We start from the raw sequence: 25,665 nt of genomic DNA on the forward strand, positions 1-25,665 counted from the left end.
TCTTCCTTTCCTAAGATACATAGTCCATCATGGAGCTTCGATGCTCAGTGATGTGTTGACTTGTGCCTTTTGTGCTGTCCCCTGCTCTGCGGGCAACCTTTGGTAATCTCTTCACTTGGAGGCTGTTTTGCTCCAGAGCTATGTGCATGAGCTGTAATAGTACCTCCTTGCTTGCTAACACGCTCCTGCCCTGTTTGTTGGCTCTCCTAGGCCAAGCACCTTTATGAGCAGCACCGCAGGGATAAGGGTGAGGCGGAACAAGCTGTGCACCGCAACACAAACGTGGTTACACAGAAGCAGCAGGAGAAGGTATAGAGAGGCGGGTGGCCATGGGACAGGAAGGGTGTATGTTCTTGGAGCTCTCCTGCCCCATAACCCTTCTCCCAGCTCTGGGTTTGGGGGTGAGATGGAAGGGCTGGCAATGTTCTCTAGCTGGCCTTCAATACTGTTGGTGATGCACGTTAGCTCTCCTGTAGCTTTCTTCTCTCTCCCAGTTTTGGCAGCTGTTCCTCAATCTGGCTCAGATGAAATCACCTCCGGAAGACTCTGGTGAGTGTGGCAATGCAGGGTTTGGAGGGTGAGGGGAGTGTTTGCTGGGGCAGGGGTTGTGAAGCCATGGCATGGCTCTTGAGCAAGCTCCAGTTCCTGGGTCAGGGCTGGCTCCTCAGAAACTCACGCCCAACATAGCAGGGATGGAGCTCACTCGAGAGCCATGCCATTGCTTTGCACCCCATTTCGTGTTTCTCACTATTTCTCTGTGGCATGACCCTCCACCTTGCTGCACAGCTCTGTATTTCCTTGCGGTGCACATCCATATCTGAGCTCACATGTTACTGCTGCTTTCTCCCTGACGTCCCTGCCGATTCAGGTTTTGTGTAGTGCCTTCTAGCAAAGGGTCCTTTTAATCCATGTTAATCAGATGACAGTGTGATTTGTTTCAAAGGCAGGAGTTACCAGCAGAGCGTTACCACACTGGAGAAGATCCGGGAAGAACGGCAAAGAGCACGTCAAAACTTGTGAGGTGAAAGCCCCCAAACACCTTCATGTGGCAGTGTGGTCCTCTGGATGTCCACTCCTTGTTGTAGAAGTCCGGGATGGCACAGATCTGCCTTCTCTCTGTTGCCCTGGCAGTGAAGCAGCAGGACGTGTTGCAGATAACCCTGTGTGTGCCTTAGGCGTGCCTTCTGCATTTAACGTCCCACCACTTCAAGGTTTCCACTATTTTTTTTTGTTTGTTTTTATTTTTCCTTCCACTACCTTTTCAAAGTAACAGAATCAAAGCAGTGACCTTTTTGCCCATTAACCTGCTTGCGCGTTTGGTGTGGCCATTATCCTGAACAGCCGTAGTCACTTCCAGGTACTCAGTGACTTATGGCCAGTGTGTTCTACAGCCACGACACCACCTAGCAGACTCTGAAACTCTGATGGACTTTAAATGAATTTGCAGTAGAAGGCGCTGACACACTGGGGATGCAAGCTGGGTGAAGCCATCTCCATGTGAACCCAGTGTGCCAGCAGCCCTTCGCCATATATCTCACGTGGTAGCATGGGAACCCCTCTGAGCAGATGTATCAGTCTAAAGCAGACTGTGTCATAGCAAAATGGTCTAGCCAGGACTTCCAGCAAGTGCCAGGGAAATCCAGAGCTGGTTGCAAGAGGACCGTGATGCTGCTCTGCTGCTGACCTGTGTCTTGCAGCTGTCTGTGATGTGTAACAAAGGGTTTAATGAGGTGATGCAGCTCCTCTACTCTGCTCTCGTGAGACCTCACTTGGAGTATTGCGTACAGTTCTGGTGTCCTCAATATGAGAAGGACGTGGAGCTGTTGGGGCTAGTCCAGAGGAGGGCCACGAGGATGACAAGGGGGCTGGAGTACCTCCCATATGAAGACAGGCTGAGAAAGTTGCGGCTGTTCAGCCTGGAGAGGATAAGGCTGCGTGGAGTCCTCCGAGCAGCTTCCAGTATCTGAAAGGGGCCTACGAGGATGCTGGGGAGGGGACTCTTTGTTAGGGACTGTAGTGTCAGGACAAGGGGTAATGGCTTCAAACTTAAGGAGGGGAAGTTTACGTTAGGTATAAGGAAGAAGTTCTTTACTGTGAAGCTGGCGAGGCACTGGAATGGGCTGCCCAAGGAAGCTGTGAACGCTCCATCCCTGGCAGCCTTCAAGGCCAGGTTGGACGCAGTCTTGGGTGGCATGGTTTAGTGCGAGGTGTCCCTGCCCATTGCAGGAGGGCTGGAACTAGATGATCTGAAGGTCCTTCCCAACCCTATTCTATGATTCTGTGATTCTATGGACAGGAAGTGCAGAGGTTGAGGTTTTATCCCATGTCTGCTGCAAGCTGGCAAACAACAAGTGATAACAAGTGCATATGCGCATGTGGGATGAAAGGCTGCCTTCCAAGCTCATGAAACTGAGCTATACCAGACAGCACATTTCAGAAGACTTGGGCTTAAAGCTACTTGGAAAAGGGATGGGCAGGAAAGAGAGAGAAGACAAATGAGTCAAGACACTTTGCTTTCGTAGATCCCCATGCTTTTTTATTGCTCCATAGTTGTGGGAGAGAAGTCAGCTGGGACTGCAGGACCATGGGGTACCTAGGAAACATGCAGTGCCTTTAGGAAGCTGGCTTCGTCTCCCCAGAGGTAGTGTTGTGCTGAGTGACCCCTTCCGCACGGGCCCTGCAAACCTTCCAAAACTTAATGCTCATCTTTGAAAAACCTGGGTGTGTAAAGGGATGACTTCTTGTCTGGACGAGGTCTTTTCCAACCTAGTTGGTTCTATGATTCTATGACTCATGGTTACCATGTTTCCTGCAGAAGACCAACATCACCTGCTCGTTGCTGTGGACAGAGATCTTTGTAGTGGGATGAGAAGAGATCAGAACAGAGATTTGCTCTCTTCTCACAGATGTTAGGGCTGTTTTGTCTGTGTCGTTTCAGTTCTTTGAGACCCAGGAGTGCGAGCGGATCAACTATTTCCTCAATGCCCTCCGGCTTCATGTTAGCCCACCATGACATGCCTTGGTATCAGGTCTCTGTAAAGCCCAGGCTGGCCTAACCTCTTGCCTTCCCACTAGGTCTGGGAGGGCAGTTGGGGAGCACAGAGCCAGGGCACTGGGAGTCCCGGAGCCACGCAGATCCTCAGCTCTGACTTTTCTAATGTGCAGGAAGGCACCTCTACCCACCCCGACCAGTGCACCAGAATTACTTGCTTTATGGGGTTTCTGGCTCCACAGAAGAACTCTGCTTTTGCTCTTCCCCATCAGATCGTGAGCTTTAGCTGTCTAAAGGGAATGGTTTAGGTGAAGTCTGCCCCCCCCCCCCCCCCGAAAGATCCTGGGAAGCTGGACTCTGACTTTGGAGACAAGGTTTCACTAAGGAGAAGTTCTGATCAAAGCCCTGTATGTAGGCATTTGTGGAGCTTAAGGATGTCCAAGCTTGGGATCCCACCACTCTCTGCAGTTTGGGCCTTTCCCTCATTCAGCACCATGAGCTATATAATTCCCAGAGGCACTTTGGTGATGGAACTTGGTAAAATGCCTTGGTTGTTCGGCAAATCATAGAATCATAGAATCAAGACATCTCTTTCAGCCTCATCCACCATTGCCTTCCATCCCTTTGACACAGGTGGCCAGTGTTTCTGTCCTGTGTAGTCTTGTAACGAGCACTTCTCATAAGCAGACCTCATTTTTTTTTGTGCTCTGTTTCAGGTGAGCCTGATTATGCCACAGTTGACGGCTACATCACTAGATGCTGTTGATCCTGTTTGTAGGTTCTCCAGGCAGAAGACACTGTTGGTCTGGCCAGTGTGGTGGTGTTTCCAGTTACTCCCAGCTGTGAGAGAAACAGTGTTGTTTTCGCATATTTGGGGATGGGGCTTTACAATATTAAGACTTTCCAATCTTAGAGCTTTAAGATCAATAGTAAAACTCTGCAAAAATAATAAGAGTTTTCAATACTAGGTCTGGGATTAAGTTCCTAAGGCAATGAAGGAAAGGGTTTGAGATCTACTTATTCAAATAGACACGCTTTGTGCTTAAAGACAGTGTCATCTCTAGATGAAAGACACACTCTGTGGTTAAAAAGAATACTATCTTCGTACAACATATGAAACTAAACCGGTGCAGGCTGGTTAAAGAGGAAGTTGCGGTAACTATTTACACCCAGAGTATTATCTCCAAACATACTGGGAATCACCTTGTCCTGGGTGATGTTTGGTTTACAACTGGCTTTAATGGGTAGATCTCACCCAGCGCATAGAGAAAATCTCTACAAAGTAAAATTATGATATTTAAAGGTCACATAGAATCTGAATGTGGGGCGTTAGAGTGTGGTGCCGTGCCCTTGCTATTGCAAGTGCTGGAGGGGCAATAAGCCAGGTTCATGGCTGGGGGGCAGATGTGACAGGAGGGGATTCAATTGCTAGATTTAGAATAGGGGTTTGGGAGCCAAAGAGGAACGAATGCGACCAGCCTGTGGACATCCACCATTCCTCCATCGGTGAGCACACGGACTCCACCAAATAGCCCTAAGATAGTAAATGTAATTGCAATTAAAGATTTGAAGTAGATGTTTGAAATAGAAACAGGATATAGAAATAGAAATGCCTGGGTAGAATGGGTCAAATATCCAGGGAAAAGAGAATCGTTTTAGATATATTAGCTGAAAAGGGAGGAGTATGCATAGTGCTAGGGAATACGTGTTGCACATCTATTCCAAATAATACGACACCAGATGGAGCCATAACCAGGGCCTTACAAGGCCTCACTGTGTTGGCAGAAGAATTGGCTGAAAATACAAGAAGAGGCATTTCATTAGCAGGATGGTTAGAATCCTGATTTGGAAAATGGAGAGGAATGGTGATACCAGTTTTTACTTCTGTAGTTGTAGTAGCAGGTGTATGAATAGCTATATGGTGCTACATAATTCCATATATAGGAAGACGTGTACAACTTCCTGACACAACTTTGTTGAAATAACTTTGTCAAAACAAATGCTCATGGGACCACCACCCTACTCTGATGAAATGCTTTTGATTAAAAAAAAAATAAAGATGATTGGGGAGACTTATCTTTAGATCAAAACCACGAAATTACATTATCCAGACTGGAAGCGACATATGGGGCAATTCTTTAAGGAAAGTGCAAAAACCAAAACCAGTATAATTAAGAGAAAGGGGGAGTTGTGAGAGAAACAGTGTTGTTTTCGCATAACTGGAGATGGGGCTTTGCAATATTAAGGCTTTCCAATATTAGAGCTTCAAGACCAATTTTAAGGCTTTGCAATATTAAGTTTTCAATACTGGGGCTGGGGCTAAGTTACTAAGGGAACGAAACAAAGGGTTTGAGATCTAGGAACTCAAAAAAGCACACTCTGTGGTTAAAGCCAATGTCATCTCTAGATGAAAGATACACTCCTTGTTTAAAAAGAATACTGTCTACGTACAAACTAAGCTGGTGCAGGCTGGTTAAACAGTAAGTTGGGGTACCACATGCCTGCCATCTGAAAGAGGCTGGAGATAACCAAGAAGTCATACGTGCTGAGTGAGAGGAGTGTGCACAATGTTTTGGGACACTGGCTAATGTTTAGGGCATATATATCTCACTCAGATCTCAGGTTAAGCTTTTCCCTGTTGCTCAAGTCCTTCATTAATGGTGATTAAGCTTGTAATTTAGGATTAATTTTTGCCACGTATTTCAGGGAGCTCACTTAGAGGGACACCAACAATACGCTACGTGTCTGGCTTAGCTGTAGATGTGCTTTAGTTTTAAGTGCTGGTACTGGAAGCTGCTTTGCATTTTGCCTGGTGCAGCAGTCCACAGCGCAGCTACCCAGTGAGAGGCTGTGCTGCCACAAACCTGCACCCTGCAGTGTTGCTGAGGATCTGGAGAAGTTGGTCAGCTCTTCAACCACCTCTCCAAGGAGGGGCTTGCAGATTTTTAGGTTCACGGTATAGCTTGTGCCTGGTAGGCTCTGCAGACCCTCATTTGATTAACTTCTGGTAAAGAAGCCCCTTGGACTTGTTGTGACTATGTACCACTGGAAAAAAACTTAGTTGTTAATGTTGGGCTGGAGCCCTGAAACTCATTTTCTGACCATATCTCCCAAAGTTCTTGCTTTTTTGTTACCATATATGTGATCATGGCTTTGATTCAGAAACTCATGTGCTGCAGGGCTGCTGGTCTCTCTCATATCCTCATGTGCAGCACTGCTTAAGAAGCTCCTCAGTGCCTTATGGCACAGGGATGGAGGATAAGGGGACCAGATGTTTAAACCTGGTGCCAGGTGCCTTAACTTTGGAGCAACGGGAGTTGCTGATGTATGATATTCTTCAAGTTGAATCTGCGTGTCTTCAGTGCATGTCTAAGCCAAACAGTCCCCGGAGCTTTTACTGTGTTTCCTTCTGCGGAGAAGATGGCAGTGAGCTTAAACATCTCTCCCGATGCACTACAACGGACTGTGCAAAGTGGACATGCCAATGAATCGGTTGTCCATTTTTACTTCTGAAAGATCAAGTGTAGAAATATTCTGCTGAAGGACCCTGCTGTAGTCTCAGTTCTCACATACATCTTCTATGATTACGTTTTGAGACTTGCGTGGTGGCTATCTTTCTTCTGAAAGATGTCATACTCACTTTTTTTATCTAGGCTAGGGCTGGTACACCTTCAAAGCACCCTAGGATGTTCAGGTTCCTTCTCCTGGGAGGAAGCCTACAAGAGCATATCCTTGCTCAGCCTTTACTTCCTACTTGCTCAATACCACCACAGCTCTGGGACAGAACACACCAAGACTTTAGCCTCCCAGGGGCCCCTAGAGTCACGCTGAGTTTCCTCACAGGCCTCTCTAGAGGGGTCTGTCCTCCTCCCAGACACCCACAGAAGTGAATGGCCTAATATGAGACCCTGATAACCAGCTGCACAGCTCCTGCCTTCCCCCCTAGGGACAGAGAGGCCACAGCTGCTTTAGTAAGACAAAATAAGCAGAGGGATACAGGTAGCATGGAAGTCTTATGTCCCTTCAGATGCTGGGCATCCTGCCTTCAGGCAGAGTTAGACCTCTTCCTTTTTGGTCCTATGAGCTAATACATAAAGCATCACAAGAAAACAGCATTAGTTATGAAGGAAGTTCACAGGAGCACTTCTTGCTGCGTTTCCAGATACAGGCAGGGCCAGGCAGCTGGTGTGTCAGTATCAGGCAGGAGCTGCCCATAAACCCCGTTAGCAGGCCTTGGGCAGTGCAGACCAGCCCTGTGCCTGCTCAGGGGATCACCACCTCCGTAATGTGCAATGGGCTCCTGGTCAGGATCATCTCTGCCTTGACCCATGCACAATTTACCTTTCCCACAGGTATTATAAATGACACATGATGTTGATAACAAAGGGTCTTCTCAAGGCCAAGTACAAGGCCTAAGAGAGTGGACATTACCTGTTCAAGATCATTAGGTCTTTGACTACAATGTCTTCTGCAAGGAGGGACTGAGCTCTGCAGGGACTCCTCCATCTGGGGACTGGCTGAAATCACTTCTGCTCCAGTGGGGCATGGCCTCGGCTCCAGCGGTAGCTCCCTGGGGCAGCTGAGCACCTGAGTAGGGATCAAAAGGGTCAGTGACGCCTGGTCCCCCAGGCTGAGACTGGAGCCCCGCTGCGGCTGGAGATGCCTCAGGCACTGCAGACAGGCTGCCCCGCGCCGGTGGCACTTCCGGGTCCTGCTATGGCACAAGTAGATAGAAGAGAACTCACACTCCCCAGCCTAAGTCGGAGGGCCTTGGTTTCTTACCTCGCATTCCCTATAGCGGCAGCTGGACCTCCCCACAGACCCTTATAGAGACACCTGGCCTTGTCCCAGACTCTTATGGAGGAGACTCCCTCCCCACCCCCCTCCGCACCGGGGGCGTTACAGGAGAGCCTGGCCCCTCCGCAGGTCCCTATAGGCGAAGCTGGCCTCCTCCTAGGCTCCTCTAGATGAGCCTTGCCTCCCTGCCAGTCCTTTTAGGGGGAGCCTAGCCACTCCCTTATAGAGAAGTTTGGATTCTTTCCCAGCTCCTAGAGATGATCCTGGCCTCCCATCCAGTCCTCAGTAGGGGAACTTACCTCCCTCCCAGGCTCCTGTAGAGGAGCTTGGCCTCCACACAGCACTTTATAAAGGATTCTGTTCCCCCACAGGCCCTTGTAGGAGGGCCGATCCTCATCTCTAACACTTATGGAGGGGTCTGGCCTCCTCACAGGATCCTATGGGGTAGTCCCACCTCTCCCCACGCCCTTACTAAGGAACCTAGCCTTCCCATATCTGAGCCTATATGTGAGCCTACCCCAAGCCCGCTCCCATCCTGACAGGAGACCTGCCTCACCCAGGCCTGGCGGCCATGCTCCGGCTCCCAGCTCTGCGTTCTGCGCTGAGTCCTTCCGTGCTTCACGTAGCCACCGCCCTGCTGACTGGAAGGGAGCGGGTGGGGGCGGTGTCAATCTCCCCCTCGCTTCCGCCCGCAGTACCCGTGGCTGCGGCTTGGTGGTGCCGCAGAGTATGGCCCTGGTGGAGGCCGTGAGGGCGCCCCGCAAGGCCCACACCAAGAGCAGGCCCGAGGTGCGGGGGGAAGGCGGGGATCGGCTCCGGGTGAGGCTCCTCCGGTCCTCGTCCGGGCTGCTTCCGCCGCCTGCCGGTTGTGGTGGGTCCGGCGAGCTTAGAGGGGCGGGGAGGAGCCTGCGGGGCTGGTACACGCCGGGGGGGGGTGTTCGTCAGCCCTTTGTCTCGTGTTCGCGCCTATTCCTGAGTGGGTTTAAAGCGGCGGAGAGGGTGTCAGCTCCAGGCCGTGCTTGTGTCCGTGTTTGTTTGTCTGCTGCTGGAAGCGGCGAGATCGGGGGCGGGGTGTGCCTATCTGAAAACACATGTCCCATCCCTGGCAGTGATCAAGGCCAGGCTGGATGGGGCTTAACACAACCTGGTCTAATGGAAGGTGTCCCTGCCCGGGTTTCAGTAGTTGTGGAATGATCTGAACTGAAATACCTTGCCTCACAGCCAGATCAAGTTGGAAATGTTTCTCTGAATTGCCTGACCTCTTTCATCTTGTACACTGCACCCCGGAGAGCAACGGCAGTGAAGTCCTGGTTGTCAAAGCCCTTTGAGAATAAATTGGTGAATTAATTGACCACTGTTTGAGAAAACAAGGGTCAGAGCTAAGTGTCAGCTATGGCTGTGATTCCAGAACAAGTTTTATTTTGTGGCTGTGCTTCCATGATTTATTTGGTGGCAGGGCATGGCTGGAGCCACACATGAAGTCAAGCAGACTGTCGCCACACAGGGCAGGTTTTATGTTTCCTTAAACACGGACTTCGTTACCACCGTGCTCATTCCACCTTAGGCCAACGCGACTGATCCTGGCTGCAGCAGTGAGGATGGTACTGCTGCAAAGGAAGTTTTTTTACATGTTCGGTGACAAATGTGTCTTGCAAACTACTGTTTGAAGACAGAATCCTGAATCCCTGGGTACGTAGCTCTACTTCTACCTGAATCTCTTAAGCTTAATAATCCTCGCTGTGACACATTCTTCTGAGGTAGTGTATGATCTCTGTTTCCCAAGTCCATGTACATGATTTGGGTGGTGGTGGGGTAGGTGTGCAAATACACGTTCCTGTATTGTCAACACTATAACTGTGGGATCTGGCAGAGGTTCCTCTGTCCTGGGATGCACGTTTAACACTTGAATTTCCCAGACTTTTCTAGGCCCTGGCCACCATTGAGGGGCTGTACTGCAATGATTCTATCACCTGAAAGGAGGTTGTGAGGTGGGGGTCTGTCTCCTTGCCCAAGTACCACGTGATAGGACAAGAGGAAACGACCTCAAGCTGCACCAGGTGAGCTTTAGGCTGGGTATTGGGAACAGTTTCTTCCCCGAGAGGGTTGTCAAGCACTGGAACAGGCTGCCCAGGGCAGTGGTGGAGTCACCATCCCTGGAAGTGTTTAGAAGGTGTGCAGATGTTGCACTTCGAGACACGGTGTAGTGGTGGATTTAGCAGCGTAGGGTAAACGGTTGGACTCAATAATCTTAAAGGTCTTTTCCAGCCTAAATGATTCCACACTTCTAGTCAGAGCATCTACAAGATGATGCCTTGGCCACCTTACATTGTGCCTTCATTTCCATGCACACATGGTGGGCAGTATCCCTACCCCGAGGGCTAGCACTCTGCTCTCCTGTGCTGAGTCCACACACAGCCGCAGCCACATTTGTCTGCTGCCCTGAGCCTTGGTGAACGTCCCCAGCATGGCTCTGCTGTCGAAGCAGCTGGCTATTCATGGCTGTGGGTTTGAAACAGCTCCGGGTCTTGAATCCTGAGCTACACTTAACATATGTCTCTCAATGAGCTTACTGGGGTGCTGTTCTGCGGTATGGCCACTCACTTTCAACAGGATGAAGCTGAGGGTTTTTTAGCATCACTTTTTCTGTGCCCCAGCTTGACTGTGTGCTAACCTGCGGCAACTCTTTGCTTCAGGTTGCTGTGTGTTGAAAGCTGGCTGTATTCATTGGGGTGAGGGGCAGATGTGACTGTGCTTGCTTGAAGAACTTCTTGATTCCAGTTTTCTTATGCTGAAAGGTGACCCCCAGCATGACTGAAGCTGACATAGCTAATGCTGCATGGACGCCGTTTCAGACTTCCTGCTGCTTTTATCTGTTTCTGGAAATGGAGTTGTACAATGGGCTCGGTTTGATGTCAGCTACAGCAGGTGATTTGAGCAACAGTCTTTTCATGTATGTGTGTATATATATATATATTTGCGTGTATCTCTCTCTCTATATATGAAACTTTCTTTTCTTTGCAGAGGTAGTGTGGGAGAAGGTCAGATCTAGCTGGCACAAACCCTTTGGGAAGAAGCAAAGAAAATGGAGGAATTCAGGGAAGAGCAAAAACTGCATCGGAAGAAGGTCAGGATGTTGATCCACTACCAATTACCATCCTTGGTGATGGATTTTGGCTCCTGGCTCGTTTCTCCCACCATGCCCCAGCCCCCTGCATGCTCCCAGTGCCTGTCGCTGCTGGGAAGTCCTGAGCTCCTTCCTATATGTTGAAGCCCTGCTGCTGAACCTCTGACTTCCTTCTTCTGACTGCCACATCTTCTCCTTTGGGTGCCTTTTGGGGCTGGCTATCGCAGGGCTCACCTCCAGAGACACCAGCCTCAACCAGGAATGTTCTTAAAGCATAGAGACATATATCTCATACATTATAGTGTTGCGTGATGTCCATAGGGTTTGCTAAAATTGGCAAGTCTTTTAACCTCTTCTGGCTTGAGATTCCTTTGTCTGGAAAATGAGAGAAAACTGCTGCAAGTTTGGACGTAGCAGAAGGGAGCTGGCTTCCCAATTTTCCTAGATTCAATGGAGATGATACAGTACTATATAATGGTGGATTTCATTTGTAGAGTTCCATTGCATAGACAGGTGGAGGCTTAGCTAGAAGTATAAAAGGTGGGTTTTGTGAAGATGCTTGATGTGGACATAGGTCCTTAAGGCCATCTGAATTTGGTCTGTGCCTCTTCCTTTCCTAAGCCACATAGTCCATCGTGAAGCTTCGATGCTCAGTGATGTGTTGACTCTCTTGTCATCACAGATAGACCTGATAATGGAGGCGATTCAGAAAATCAGGAGTCTGCAGTACGAGAAGACCATGGTGGTAAAGCAAACATGCTGCTCTTTCTTGCTCTATGGTTTAACACTGCTACCATACGCGCACAGTGCTGGCACAGTCTTACATATGAGGGTCTTCCTCTGCTGCAACTCATGCAGACACTACATCAAGAGCTGCAGCAGAGGAAGACCGTCACATTTAAGTCTGCATAGTGTGCTCTGAAAAACTGAAGAGTACACCACGGACATGGCTAGTCACAGCATTGCATGGTAGGTTAAGATTGATTTAGATGTCACGGACTCGATTGCTATGAGCTTTTCATGCCAAATGAAGAGCAGCTTGTCTTGTGAGGTCAGTTTTGGTCAAGCAGCAGGGCACTGAGTGCCTTGTGTGCTGTCCCCTGCTCTGTGGGCAGCCTTTGGTAACCTCTTCACTTGGAGGCTGTTTTGCTCTAGAGCTATGTGCATGAGCTGTAATAGTACCTCCTTGCTTGCTAACACGCTCCTGCCCTGTTTGTTGGCTCTCCTAGGCCAAGCGCCTTTATGAGCAGCACCGCAGGGATAAGGGTGAGGCGGAACAAGCTGTGCACCGCAACACAAACGTGGTTACACAGAAGCAGCAGGAGAAGGTATAGAGAGGCGGGTGGCCATGGGACAGGAAGGGTGTATGTTCTTGGAGCTCTCCTGCCCCATAACTCTTCTCCCAGCTCTGGGTTTGGGGGTGAGATGGAAGGGCTGGCAATGTTCTCTAGCTGGCCTTCAATACCGCTGGTGATGCACGTTAGCTCTCCTGTAGCTTTCTTCTCTCTCCCAGTTTTGGCAGCTGTTCCTCAATCTGGCTCAGATGAAATCACCTCCAGAAGACTCCGGTGAGTGTGGCAATGCAGGGTTTGGAGGGTGAGGGGAGTGTTTGCTGGGGCAGGGGTTGTGAAGCCATGGCATGGCTCTTGAGCGAGCTCCAGCTTCTGGGTCAGGGCTGGCTCCTCAGAAACTCATGCCCAACATAGCAGCGATGGCTTCGCACCCCATTTCCCGTTTCTCACCGTTTCTCTGTGGCATGACCTTCCACCTTGCTGCACAGCTCTGTATTTCCTTGCGGTGCACATCCATAGCTGAGCTCACACGTTACTGCTGCTTTCTCCCTGACGTCCCTGCCGATTCAGGTTTTGTGTAGTGCCTTCTAGCAAAGGGTCTTTTTAATCCATGTTAATCAGATGACAGTGTAATTTGTTTCAAAGGCAGGAGTTACCAGCAGAGCGTTACCACACTGGAGAAGATCCGGGAAGAACGGCAAAGAGCACATCAAAGCTTGTGAGGTGAAAGCCCCCAAACACCTTCACGTGGCAGTGTGGTCCTCTGGATGTCCACTCCTTGTTGTAGAAGTCCGGGATGGCACAGATCTGCCTTCTCTCTGTTGCCCTGGCAGTGAAGCAGCAGGACGTGTTGCAGCTAACACTGTGTGTGCCTTCTGCATTTAACGTCCCACCACTTCAAGGTTTCCACTATTTTTTTTTGTTTGTTTTTATTTTTCCTTCCACTACCTTTTCAAAGTAACAGAATCAAAGCAGTGACCTTTTTACCCATTAACCCGCTTGCGCGTTTGGTGTGGCCATTGTCCTGAACAGCCGTGGTCACTTTCCGGGTACTCAGTGACTTAAGGCCAGTGTGTCCTACAGCCACGACACCACCTAGCAGACTCTGAAACTCTGATGGACTTTAAATGAATTTGCAGTAGAAGGCGCTGACACACTGGGGATGCAAGCTGGGTGAAGCCATCTCCATGTGAACCCAGTGTGCCAGCAGCCCTTCGCCATATATCTCACGTGGTAGCATGGGAACCCCTCTGAGCAGATGTATCAGTCTAAAGCAGACTGTGTCATAGCAAAATGGTCTAGCCAGGACTTCCAGCAAGTGCCAGGGAAATCCAGAGCTGGTTGCAAGAGGACCGTGATGCTGCTCTGCTGCTGACCTGTGTCTTGCAGCTGTCTGTGATGTGTAACCAAGGGTTTAATGAGGTGATGCGGCTCCTCTACTCTGCTCTCGTGAGACCTCACTTGGAGTATTGCGTACAGTTCTGGTGTCCTCAATATGAGAAGGACGTGGAGCTGTTGGGGCTAGTCCAGAGGAGGGCCACGAGGATGACAAGGGGGCCGGAGTACCTCCCATATGAAGACAGGCTGAGAAAGTTGCGGCTGTTCAGCCTGGAGAGGATAAGGCTGCGTGGAGTCCTCCGAGCAGCTTCCAGTATCTGAAAGGGGCCTACGAGGATGCTGGGGAGGGGACTCTTTGTTAGGGACTGTAGTGTCAGGACAAGGGGTACTGGCTTCAAACTTAAGCAGGGGAAGTTTACGTTAGATATAAGGAAGAAGTTCTTTAGTGTGAAGCTGGCAAGGCACTAGAATGGGCTGCCCAAGAAAGCTGTGAACGCTCCATCCCTGGCAGCCTTCAAGGCCAGGCTGGACGCAGCCTTGGGTGGCATGGTTTAGTGCGGGGTGTCCCTGCCCATGGCAGGAGGGCTGGAACTAGATGATCTTAAGGTCCTTTCCAACCCTATTCTATGATTCTGTGATTCTATGGACAGGAAGTGCAGAGGTTGAGGTTTTATCCCATGTCTGCTGCAAGCTGGCAAACAACAAGTGATAAGAAGTGCATATATGTATGTGGGATGAAAGGCTGCCTTCCAGGTTCATGAAATTGAGTTATACCAGACAGCACATTTCAGAAGACTTGGGCTTAAAGCTACTTGGAAAAGGGATCGGCAGGAAAGAGAGAGAATGTTGCAGAATGGCCCTAAGAGCAAGGCCATGGAGCCTTGGAGGGCTGTGCGAGCAAGGCAAGGGTTGGCCCCCACAGGTAACCTTAAGGTGGAGGTGGGAGGAGAATGTGGAGGAAGCTGTGTGGGTCCAACTAATACTCTTGTGCCTTGGAGGAGTGGCTGAATACCACTCCTATATAAGTGAACTGTGTCACAAATAAAGTAGAAGTTTGTTTATCACCCATATTGGGTTGGCCTGTCTGCTTCTCCTCGCCGCTTACAAATGACGCCCGAAAAGGGACCATGGACTAATGGGCCCCGGCTGCTGGGGACCCGGAATACAGGGCCCCGGTTAGGGGGGACACGGATTACAGGGCCCCGGTTAGCGGGGACCCGGAATACAGGCCCCTGAGTATGAGGGACCCGGAACGGCGTGTGAGCGGTGCCGGCGGCAGCGGCCTGGGAGCGCGGGCAATGGTGCTGCGGTGGCGTGACGGACCCGGGTGCTTGGACTAACCAAAAGGAGTCCGCCGCTGGGGCGAACTACTCACTGCTGCGTCGGGAGGCCGATCCGGAGACCGAGGTTACAGGACGACCCAGAAGAAGACGATCCGGAAAAGGCCTGCCGTGAAAATGGACCGAGAGGTAGCCCTGGACTTACTACAGTGCTTTTTATAAAAGCGGGGAATTGAGCCCTGAACTTATTACAGTGCTTTTTAGAAAAGCGGGGAATTAAGCCTGAGACTCTAAAGCAGCTAGCAGGTCCAGTGGCTGTAGGGAAGGCTAAGGGATTTTTTGTAGATCCTAATACAGTTTTTGAGGAGAGTGAGTGGCGAAAGTTTGGTGATGAACTATTTGACTCAATGCTAAATGATGATAAAACGGCAAAGAAACTAGGTAAACCACAGAGGAAATAATAAACTGTATAAAAAGATACAAGGAGGAAAAGAAAACTGCCGCGGTAGCAACGGAGAAACTAGGAACAGACGTCCCCGGTCGGTTGAAACCGGGGGAAGATTACAACTCGTTTCCCCCAAATCATGGGAGCACAGGGTTCCCCCCCCCCTTTTCTCCCCCTCCATCAGAAGGTGCCGCGGAGGAGGTGTAACCCCCTGCTCCCCCACCACCCCAGTTCTGAAAGTAGGGACTTTGAAAAGGACAGAGAAAGTATATTAGAAGGGATACGCATGATAAATGTCGAGGAATCCGAAAGAAAGAGGGCGGTGCCTCGGTGCTGGATCTATTGCGGCGCCATTTTGAAGCACGCAGTAGAAAATAGAGATCATGCGCTAGCGGGGGATTTAAAGGAACTGCGAGCCTTTCCAACCCACTATGCCCTAGAGTGGAAATTTTTAACTCAGTTACGGAAGAGCCAGGTCTGCAGATGGCTACATACCGAACAAGAGACATCTGATAAGAAAGACACAGCTGCGAGCAACGGAGACCCTGAGTTCGGCGCAGGATAAGCCCCTGAATCCCCTGAATCCGAGCCAGATTTATATCCTCTGCTTCCAGACTCTGCCTCTTCGTCTCCCGGGTCAGTCTGCTCAGACTCACTGGCCCTGGAGACGCTCAGCTGTAACACTGGGTAACCAAGGATTCGATCATTACCGGGGAATTTTCTGCAATGGGCATCTTTGCAAATCCTGTGTTTACTACACAGCAGGGGGCTAAAGAGTGGGAAGCTTTTGATCTCAAAATAGTTAAGGAGGCCTGACAAACAGTGACCACGTATGTGTTAAAATTCTCTTATACTCAAGCTGTATATGATTTTTTCTTGCAACTGACAGGGGGAGCCCATACAGTTTCTCTGTGATACTCATGTACTAGAAGTTGGTAAATATAAGTATGTCCAGGTTTCTATCAACCCTTGGAGAGCTTTGTAGATACTGCTGGCCACTTCTTCCAGCACAGGCTGGCCACCTGTGTCGGAATGAGTGTGCATTTTGGTCAGTATAAAAGCCCAAGCCTCATGCGATGTGGGGGAGGCAGAGCCTCTGCGGGGACGCCCGCTAAGGTTGAGCCTGCCACCTCGCACTGCAATGATGCTTCTCGGAGCTGGTTTGCTATTAGTCTCCACAGGGTCCTTGTGCCACGTTCTGTACGTGGAACTGTAGTGGGAGTAATGATTGTCTGGATTTTGTGCTTCAAATATTGTAGTTGTTTGGCATGTGCTTTTGGGATCCCATACGCGTGTGTTTGTGTGTGCTGAGGGCAGACAGTGTTCTGTGTGTTTTTCTTGTTGTTGGGTTCATGTAAAAGCTTTCAATGGGTAGCTGTTTAACATTTTGGACATGAAAGGGTTAACGTAAAGGTGCGGTTGCCGGCGGGTATTTGTGGTTGCTGCTGAAGCAGGCAGGCCGCTATAGTTGCTACCCAGCAGGACGGCTTTCAAAGGGACTAAAAAAAAAAAAAAAGGGGGGGGGAGAGAGAGTAATGATGCTGCATTTAACCTGTCTACTTCTCAAGAACTGAAGAACTGATAACCTGGGGGAGGCGGTATATTTGTGTCCTCCTGCCTACACGTCCATGGCGACTGCCTGCAAAGTTTGTGAAGCCTTGCCATGAGCTGGATAGATGAATGGAAAAACCTGATGCCTCAGCTACAGGAGCTGACCGTGAATACCCCAAGCAGAATGAGATAGAGGAAGAGAAAGAACGAATAACTGCAAAACATCACTTGGGGGCAACTGAAAAGTAACATCCTGAATATGTGTGCTTGTAAAGTAGCTGTTATTAGAGGCTGTGATTTTGTGTATAAAACCACCTGTATTTACTAGCTAGTTGCTAATAAGAAACTGCACCTTGTATTGTATAGATTTGTCACTTGTAAAAGAGATGTTTGAGTATGGAAATTTGCAGTAGCTGCTAGAAAATGCTAAGGCAAAAGCTAGAAAGATTTTAATACAATGGTAGTGTTATAAAGCAGGTAATGGAACAAATTAGGAGGGTGGGAGAATTCCACTGGTAAGAAATTTCTTTGGCTAGTCCCTCGCTACCATCAGCATCTTCAACATGCTGCTGCACCCTGTAATAGTTACTCTGCTAATGTAAATGTGTGTGTGCTTTGCTGTAGTAGCAACTTGTTACTGGATAAAACAAAAGGGGGGAGATGTGGAGACAGTGTTCTCACGGGAGAATGCATAATTGGTACATAAACTTTGAATAGTCCTGAAAGATACAGCAAGGCCATGAGAGGCCCGAAGAAGCTTAAGCAAGCAAGATAAGAGGCTGGAATTCACCAAGTTAATGAGAACTGTGGACTGTTGGCAAGCTTTCAAGGTTGAGTTCTCACACCTGTCTTTAACCAATTATATGTTAGTCACTAAGGGTCTTCAAAACATGTATCCAATCATAATATGCCAAATCACTGTAAGTGCTTCAGCCGGGGCCTTGGCTCAACTAAGCAGACTGAGTTGCTGAGTTGCTAAGCAGACAAATACTACATCGAAGGCAATTTCTGATTTGTTGTTTAAATGTTGACTCTCTAAGACATACAACACTGCAGAACCTTTTGTTGTTAGAACAGGGACATGGATGTGAAGAGTTTGATGGAATGTGTTGTATGAATCTTTCTGGTCATTTTAATTCGATACATGCACAGCTGAAAACCCTGGCTCAGCTTACCCAGCAACTGCAAGTGAGCAGTGACCTAGGGATAACTAAATGGTTGTCCTCATGGGGCATTACAGGTTGACTTAAAACACTACTATTTGAAGTACTGCGCTTATGTATCAGTTAGGTTAATCATTGTAACTATTAAACTAGCTTATAGTTGTGTGATAAAACAGGTGAACAGAATAACCCACAGTGCCTTGCTCACACAAAGAAAAAGGGGGGAATTGTTGCAGAATGGCCCTAAGAGCAAGGCCATGGAGCCTTGGAGGCCTGTGCGAGCAAGGCAAGGGGTGGCCCCCACAGGTAACTGGAAACCGGAGGTGGGAGGACAATGTGGAGGAAGCTGTGTGGGTCCAACCAATACTGTTGTGCCTAGGAGGAGTGCCTGAATACCACTCCTATATAAGTGAACTGTGTCACAAATAAAGTAGAAGTTTGCTAATCACCCATATTGGGTTGGCCTGTCTGCTTCTCCTCGCTGCTTACAAGAGAAGACAACCGAGTCAAGACACTTTCCTTTCATAGATCCCCATGCTTTTTTATTGCTCCATAGTTGTGGGAGAGAAGTCAGCTGGGACTGCAGGACCATGGGGTAGCTAGGAAACATGCAGTGCCTTCAGGAAGCTGGCTTCATCTCCCCAGAGGTAGTGGTGTGCTGAGCGACCCCTTCCGCATGGGCCCTGCAGACCCTCCTGAAGTTAACACTCATCTTTGAAATACCTGGGTGTGTAAAGGGGTGACTTCTTGTCTGGACGAGGTCTTTTCCAACCTAGTTGGTTCTATGATTCTATGACTCATGGTTACCATGTTTCCTGCAGAAGACCAACATCACCTGCTCGTTGCTGTGGACAGAGATCTTTGTAGTGGGATGAGAAGAGATCAGAATAGAGGAGATTTGCTCTCTTCTCACAGATGTTAGGGCTGTTTTGTCTGTGTCGTTTCAGTTCTTTGAGACCCAGGAGTGCGAGCGGATCAACTATTTCCGCAGTGCCCTCCGGCTTCATGTTAGCCCACCATGACGTGCCTTGGTATCAGGTCTCTGTAAAGCCCAGGCTGGCCTAACCTCTTGCCTTCCCACTAGGTCTGGGAGGGCAGTTGGGGAGCACAGAGCCAGGGCACTGGGAGTCCCGGAGCCACGCAGATCCTCAGCTCTGACTTTTCTAATGTGCAGGAAGGCACCTCTACCCACCCCGACCAGTGCACCAGAATTACTTGCTTTATGGGGTTTCTGGCTCCACAGAAGAACTCTGCTTTTGCTCTTCCCCATCAGATCGTGAGCGTTAGCTGTCTAAAGGGAATGGTTTAGGTGAAGTCCGCCCCCCCCCCACCCCCCCCGAAAGATCCTGGGAAGCTGGACTCTGACTTTGGAGACAAGGTTTCACTAAGGAGAAGTTCTGATCAAAGCCCTGTATGTAGGCATTTGTGGAGCTTAAGGATGTCCAAGCTTGGGATCCCACCACTCTCTGCAGTTTGGGCCTTTCCCTCATTCAGCACCATGAGCTATATAATTCCCAGAGGCACTTTGGTGATGGAACTTGGTAAAATGCCTTGGTTGTTTGGCAAATCATAGAATCATAGAATCAAGACATCTCTTTCAGCCTCATCCACCATTGCCTTCCATCCCTTTGACACAGGTGGCCAGTGTTTCTGTCCTGTGTAGTCTTGTAACGAGCACTTCTCATAAGCAGACCTCATTTTTTTTTGTGCTCTCTGTTTCAGGTGAGCCTGATTATGCCACAGTTGACGGCTACATCACTAGATGCTGTTGATCCTGTTTGTAGGTTCTCCAGGCAGAAGACACTGTTGGTCTGGCCAGTGTGGTGGTGTTTCCAGTTACTCCCAGCTGTGAGAGAAACAGTGTTGTTTTCGCATATTTGGGGATGGGGCTTTACAATATTAAGACTTTCCAATCTTAGAGCTTTAAGATCAATAGTAAAACTTTGCAAAAATAATAAGAGTTTTCAATACTAGGTCTGGGATTAAGTTCCTAAGGCAATGAAGGAAAGGGTTTGAGATCTACTTATTCAAATAGACACACTTTGTGCTTAAAGACAGTGTCATCTCTAGATGAAAGACACACTCTGTGGTTAAAAAGAATACTATCTTCGTACAACATATGAAACTAAACCGGTGCAGGCTGGTTAAAGAGGAAGTTGCGGTAACTATTTATACCCAGAGTATTATCTCCAACCATACTGGGAATCACCTTGTCATGGGTGATGTTTGGTTTACAACTGGCTTTAATGGGTGGATCTCACCCAGCGCTTAGAGAAAATCTCTACAAAGTAATATTATGATATTTAAAGGTCACATAGAATCTGAATGTGGGGCGTTAGAGTGTGGTGCCGTGCCCTTGCTATTGCAAGTGCTGGAGGGGCAATAAGCCAGGTTCGTGGCTGGGGGGCAGATGTGACAGGAGGGGATTTAACTGCTAGATTTAGAATAGGGGTTTGGGAGCCAAAGAGGAACGAATGCGACCAGCCTGTGGTCATCCACCATTCCTCCATCGGTGAGCACACGGACTCCACCAAATAGTCCTAAGATAGTAAATGTAATTGCAATTAAAGATTTGAAGTAGATGTTTGAAATAGAAACAGGATATAGAAATAGAAATGCCTGGGTAGAATGGGTCAAATATCCAGGGAAAAGAGAATCGTTTTAGATATATTAGCTGAAAAGGGAGGAGTATGCATAGTGCTAGGGAATACGTGTTGCACATCTATTCCAAATAATACAACACCAGATGGAGGCATAACCAGGGCCTTACAAGGCCTCACTATGTTGGCAGAAGAATTGGCTGAAAATACATGAACAGGTTACTTCATTAACAGGATGGTTAGAATCCCGATTTGGAAAATGGAGAGGAATGGTGATATCAGCTTTTACTTCTGTAGTTGTAGTAGCAGGTGTATGAATAGCTATATGGTGCTACGTAATTCCATATATAGGAAGACGTGTGCAACTTCTTGAAACAACTTTGTGGAACTAACTTTGTCAAAACAAATGCTCATGGGACCACCACCCTACTCTGATGAAATGCTTTCGATTAAAAAAAATAAAGATGATTGGGGCGACTTATCTTTAGATCAAAACCACGAAATTACGTTATCCAGACTGGAAGCGACATATGGGGCAATTCTTTAAGGAAAGTGCAAAAACCAAAACCAGTATAATAAGAGAAAGGGGGAGTTGTGAGAGAAACAGTGTTGTTTTCGCATAACTGGAGATGGGGCTTTGCAGTATTAAGGCTTTCCAATATTAGAGCTTTAAGACCAACATTAAGGCTTTGCAATATTAAGAGTTTTCAATACTGGGGCTGGGGCTAAGTTACTAAGGGAACGAAATTAAGGGTTTGAGATCTAGTAACTCAAAAAAAACACACTCTGTCGTTAAAGCCAATGTCATCTCTAGATGAAAGATACACTCCTTGGTTAAAAAGAATACTGTCTATGTACAAACTAAGCTGGTGCAGGCTGGTTAAACAGTAAGTTGGGGTACCACATGCCTGCCAAAAAGTTACAAAATTGAATCGGAAAAGGATTATGTGGTTAATAATGATGTGGTTAATAAATAAGAGGAAGGGGCATACAACGTCCAGTAAGGGGAGGTATAAACAGAGGCGAGACAGTTATCACATAGATTATAAGCACTGAATAGGCTGTAAACCTTGGAGTACCCAACCAGTGGGGAAACAAGGGAGGGAACTTGTGGACGGGGTAGGAAATAGAAATCATAGTTCTGCTGTTGCTGTGTGTGCCTACTTGCTAGGACACCCGCTTTTTGCAAAAACATTAATAAAGAGCTGCTTCGCTGTTGTGTCTACCCTGAGCTTATGTTTTTACCTAGAGACCATTTCCCACAGCAGCCACACAGAGCTGAAGTGCCTCTCTGTTTCAGCAAAGTATATGAGGTCTCAGATAATTATCTGCACACTCTGAAAGTGCCTACTACAAATCTGTGCCTGTGATCAGCAAACTGCTTGGACAGATATCCCATCTTCACACTCGGGGGAAGAAAAGGAATCTAAGCGATGGATCCAGTGCAGGGGCCATCTGTGTCAGAAGAGGTTTTTGATTTGAAATTCTTCTGAAGTGCAGCCATCTGAAAGAGGCTGGAGATAACCAAGAAGTCATACGTGCTGAGTGAGGGGAGTGTGCACAATGTTTTGGGACACTGGCTAAAGTTTAGGGCATATATATCTCACTCAGATCTCAGGTTAAGCTTTTCCCTGTTGCTCAAGTCCTTCATTAATGGTGATTAAGCTTGTAATTTAGGTTTAATTTTGGCCACATCTTTCAGGGAGCTCACTTAGAGGGACACCAACAATACGCTACGGCCTAATAAGAGACCTTGATTACCAGCTGCACAGCTCCTGCCTTTTCCCCTAGGGACAGAGAGGCCACAGCTGCTTTAGTAAGACAAAATAAGCAGAGGGATACAGGTAGCATGGAAGTCTTATGTCCCTTCAGATGCTGGGCATCCTGCCTTCAGGCAGAGTTAGAGCTCTTCCTTTTTGGTCCTATGAGCTAATACATAAAGCATCACAAGAAAACAGCATTAGTTATGAAGGAAGTTCACAGGAGAACTTCCTGCTGCCTTTCCAGATACAGGCAGGGCCAGGCAGCTGGTGTGTCAGTATCAGGCAGGAGTTGGCCATAAACCCCATTAGCAGGCCTTGGGCAGTGCAGACCAGCCCTGTGCCTGCTCAGGGGATCACCACCTCCGTAATGTGCAACGGGCTCCTGGTCAGGATCATCTCTGCCTTGACCCACACACAATTTACCTTTCCCACAGGTATTATAAATGACACATGATGTTGATAACAAAGGGTCTTCTCAAGGCCAAGTACAAGGCCTAAGAGAGTGGACATTACCTGTTCAAGATCATTAGGTCTTTGACTACAATGTCTTCTGCAAGGAGGGACTGAGCTCTGCAGGGACTCCTCCATCTGGGGACTGGCTGCAATCACTTCTGCTCCAGTGGGGCATGGCCTCGGCTCCAGCGGTGGCTCCCTGGGGCAGCTGAGCACCTGAGTAGGGATCAAAAGGGTCAGTGACGCCTGGTCCCCCAGGCTGAGACTGGAGCCCCGCTGCGGCTGGAGATGCCTCAGGCACTGCAGACAGGCTGCCCCGCTCCGGTGGCACTTCCGGGTCCTGCTACGGCACAAGTAGAAAGAAGAGAACTCACACTCCCCAGCCTCAGTAGTAGGGCCTTGGTTTCTTACCTCGCATTCCCTATAGCGGCAGCTGGACCTCCCCACAGACCCTTATAGAGACACCTGGCCTTGTCCCAGACTCTTATGGAGGAGACTCCCTCCCCACCCCCCTCCGCACCGGGGGCGTTACAGGAGAGCCTGGCCCCTCCACAGGTCCCTATAGGCGAAGCTGGCCTCCTCCTAGGCTCCTCTAGATGAGCCTTGCCTCCCTGCCAGTCCTTTTAGGGGGAGCCTGGCCACTCCCTTATAGAGAAGTTTGGATTCTTTCCCAGCTCCTAGAGATGATCCTGGCCTCCCATCCAGTCCTCAGTAGGGGAACTTACCTCCCTCCCAGGCTCCTGTAGAGGAGCTTGGCCTCCACACAGCACTTTATAAAGGATTCTGTTCCCCCACAGGCCCTTGTAGGAGGGCCGATCCTCATCTCTAACACTTATGGAGGGGCCTGGCCTCCCCACAGGATCCTATGGGGTAGTCCCACCTCTCCCCACGCCCTTACTAAGGAACCTAGCCTTCCCATATCTGAGCCTATATGTGAGCCTACCCCAAGCCCGCTCCCATCCTGACAGGAGACCTGCCTCACCCAGGCCTGGCGGCCATGCTCCGGCTCCCAGCTCTGCGTTCTGCGCTGAGTCCTTCCGTGCTTCACGTAGCCACCGCCCTGCTGACTGGAAGGGAGCGGGTGGGGGCGGTGTCAATCTCCCCTCGCTTCCGCCCGCAGTACCCGTGGCTGCGGCTTGGTGGTGCCGCAGAGTATGGCCCTGGTGGAGGCCGTGAGGGCGCCCCGCAAGGCCCACACCAAGAGCAGGCCCGAGGTGCGGCGGGAAGGCGGGGATCGGCTCCGGGTGAGGCTCCTCCGGTCCTCGTCCGGGCTGCTTCCGCCGCCTGCCGGTTGTGGTGGGTCCGGCGAGCTTAGAGGGGCGGGGAGGAGCCTGCGGGGCTGGTACACGCCGGAGGGGGGGGTGTTCGTCAGCCCTTTGTCTCGTGTTCGCGCCTATTCCTGAGTGGGTTTAAAGCGGCGGAGAGGGTGTCAGCTCCAGGCCGTGCTTGTGTCCGTGTTTGTTTGTCTGCTGCTGGAAGCGGCTAGATCGGGGGCGGGGTGTGCCTATCTGAAAACACATGTCCCATCCCTGGCAGTGATCTAGGCCAGGCTGGACGGGGCTTAGCACAACCTGGTCTAATGGAAGGTGTCCCTGCCCAGGTTTCAGTAGTTGTGGAATGATCTGAACTGAAATACCTTGCCTCACAGCCAGATCAAGTTGGAAATGTTTCTCTGAATTGCCTGACCTCTTTCATCTTGTACACTGCACCCCGGAGAGCAACGGCAGTGAAGTCCTGGTTGTCAAAGCCCTTTGAGAATAAGTCGGTGAATTAATTGACCACTGTTCGAGAAAACAAGGGTCAGAGCTAAGTGTCAGCTATGGCTGTGATTCCAGAACAAGTTTTATTTTGTGGCTGTGCTTCCATGATTTATTTGGTGGCAGGGCATGGCTGGAGCCACACATGAAGTCAAGCAGACTGTCGCCACACAGGGCAGGTTTTATGTTTCCTTAAACACGGACTTCGTTACCACCGTGCTCATTCCACCTTAGGCCAACGCGACTGATCCTGGCTGCAGCAGTGAGGATGGTACTGCTGCAAAGGAAGTTTTTTTACATGTTCGGTGACAAATGTGTCTTGCAAACTACTGTTTGAAGACAGAATCCTGAATCCCTGGGTACGTAGCTCTACTTCTACCTGAATCTCTTAAGCTTAATAATCCTCGCTGTGACACATTCTTCTGAGGTAGTGTATGATCTCTGTTTCCCAAGTCCATGTACATGATTTGGGTGGTGGTGGGGTAGGTGTGCAAATACACGTTCCTGTATTGTCAACACTATAACTGTGGGATCTGGCAGAGGTTCCTCTGTCCTGGGATGCACATTTAACACTTGAATTTCCCAGACTTTTCTAGGCCCTGGCCACCATTGAGGGGCTGTACTGCAATGATTCTATCACCTGAAAGGAGGTTGTGAGGTGGGGGTCTGTCTCCTTGCCCAAGTACCACGTGATAGGACAAGAGGAAACGACCTCAAGCTGCACCAGGTGAGCTTTAGGCTGGGTATTGGGAACAGTTTCTTCCCCGAGAGGGTTGTCAAGCACTGGAACAGGCTGCCCAGGGCAGTGGTGGAGTCACCATCCCTGGAAGTGTTTAGAAGGTGTGCAGATGTTGCACTTCGAGACACGGTGTAGTGGTGGATTTAGCAGCGTAGGGTAAACGGTTGGACTCAATAATCTTAAAGGTCTTTTCCAGCCTAAATGATTCCACACTTCTAGTCAGAGCATCTACAAGATGATGCCTTGGCCACCTTACATTGTGCCTTCATTTCCATGCACACATGGTGGGCAGTATCCCTACCCCGAGGGCTAGCACTCTGCTCTCCTGTGCTGAGTCCACACACAGCCGCAGCCACATTTGTCTGCTGCCC

At 49.2% G+C, this 25,665-nt stretch overlaps 2 long non-coding RNA genes across 3 annotated transcripts; both read right to left on the reverse strand.

Moving 5' to 3' along the window:
• Window positions 1-3,702: 3,702 nt before the first annotated feature.
• LOC133267875 (uncharacterized) lies at window positions 3,703-8,198 on the reverse strand. 2 transcript variants are annotated; one of them, XR_009742900.1, is made up of 3 exons: window positions 7,424-7,673; window positions 6,633-6,708; window positions 3,703-3,832 (listed from the first exon to the last, which is right to left on the reverse strand). It is a non-coding gene; the product is annotated as an uncharacterized LOC133267875 (long non-coding RNA). The 2 variants fall into 2 exon arrangements; XR_009742901.1 differs by lacking the exon at window positions 6,633-6,708 and having other exon boundaries at window positions 7,424-8,198.
• Window positions 8,199-19,698: 11,500 nt separating this feature from the next.
• LOC133267879 (uncharacterized) lies at window positions 19,699-23,712 on the reverse strand. The gene is made up of 2 exons (XR_009742904.1): window positions 22,859-23,712; window positions 19,699-19,828 (listed from the first exon to the last, which is right to left on the reverse strand). It is a non-coding gene; the product is annotated as an uncharacterized LOC133267879 (long non-coding RNA).
• Between the last annotated feature and the right edge of the window lie 1,953 nt (window positions 23,713-25,665).

The sequence above is a fragment of the Pezoporus flaviventris genome, unplaced genomic scaffold (genome assembly GCF_033815535.1).
Source record: "Pezoporus flaviventris isolate CSIRO_AGI_PZ_B2104156 unplaced genomic scaffold, CSIRO_AGI_Pfla_v1 ptg000010l, whole genome shotgun sequence".
NCBI lineage: Eukaryota > Metazoa > Chordata > Aves > Psittaciformes > Psittacidae > Pezoporus > Pezoporus flaviventris.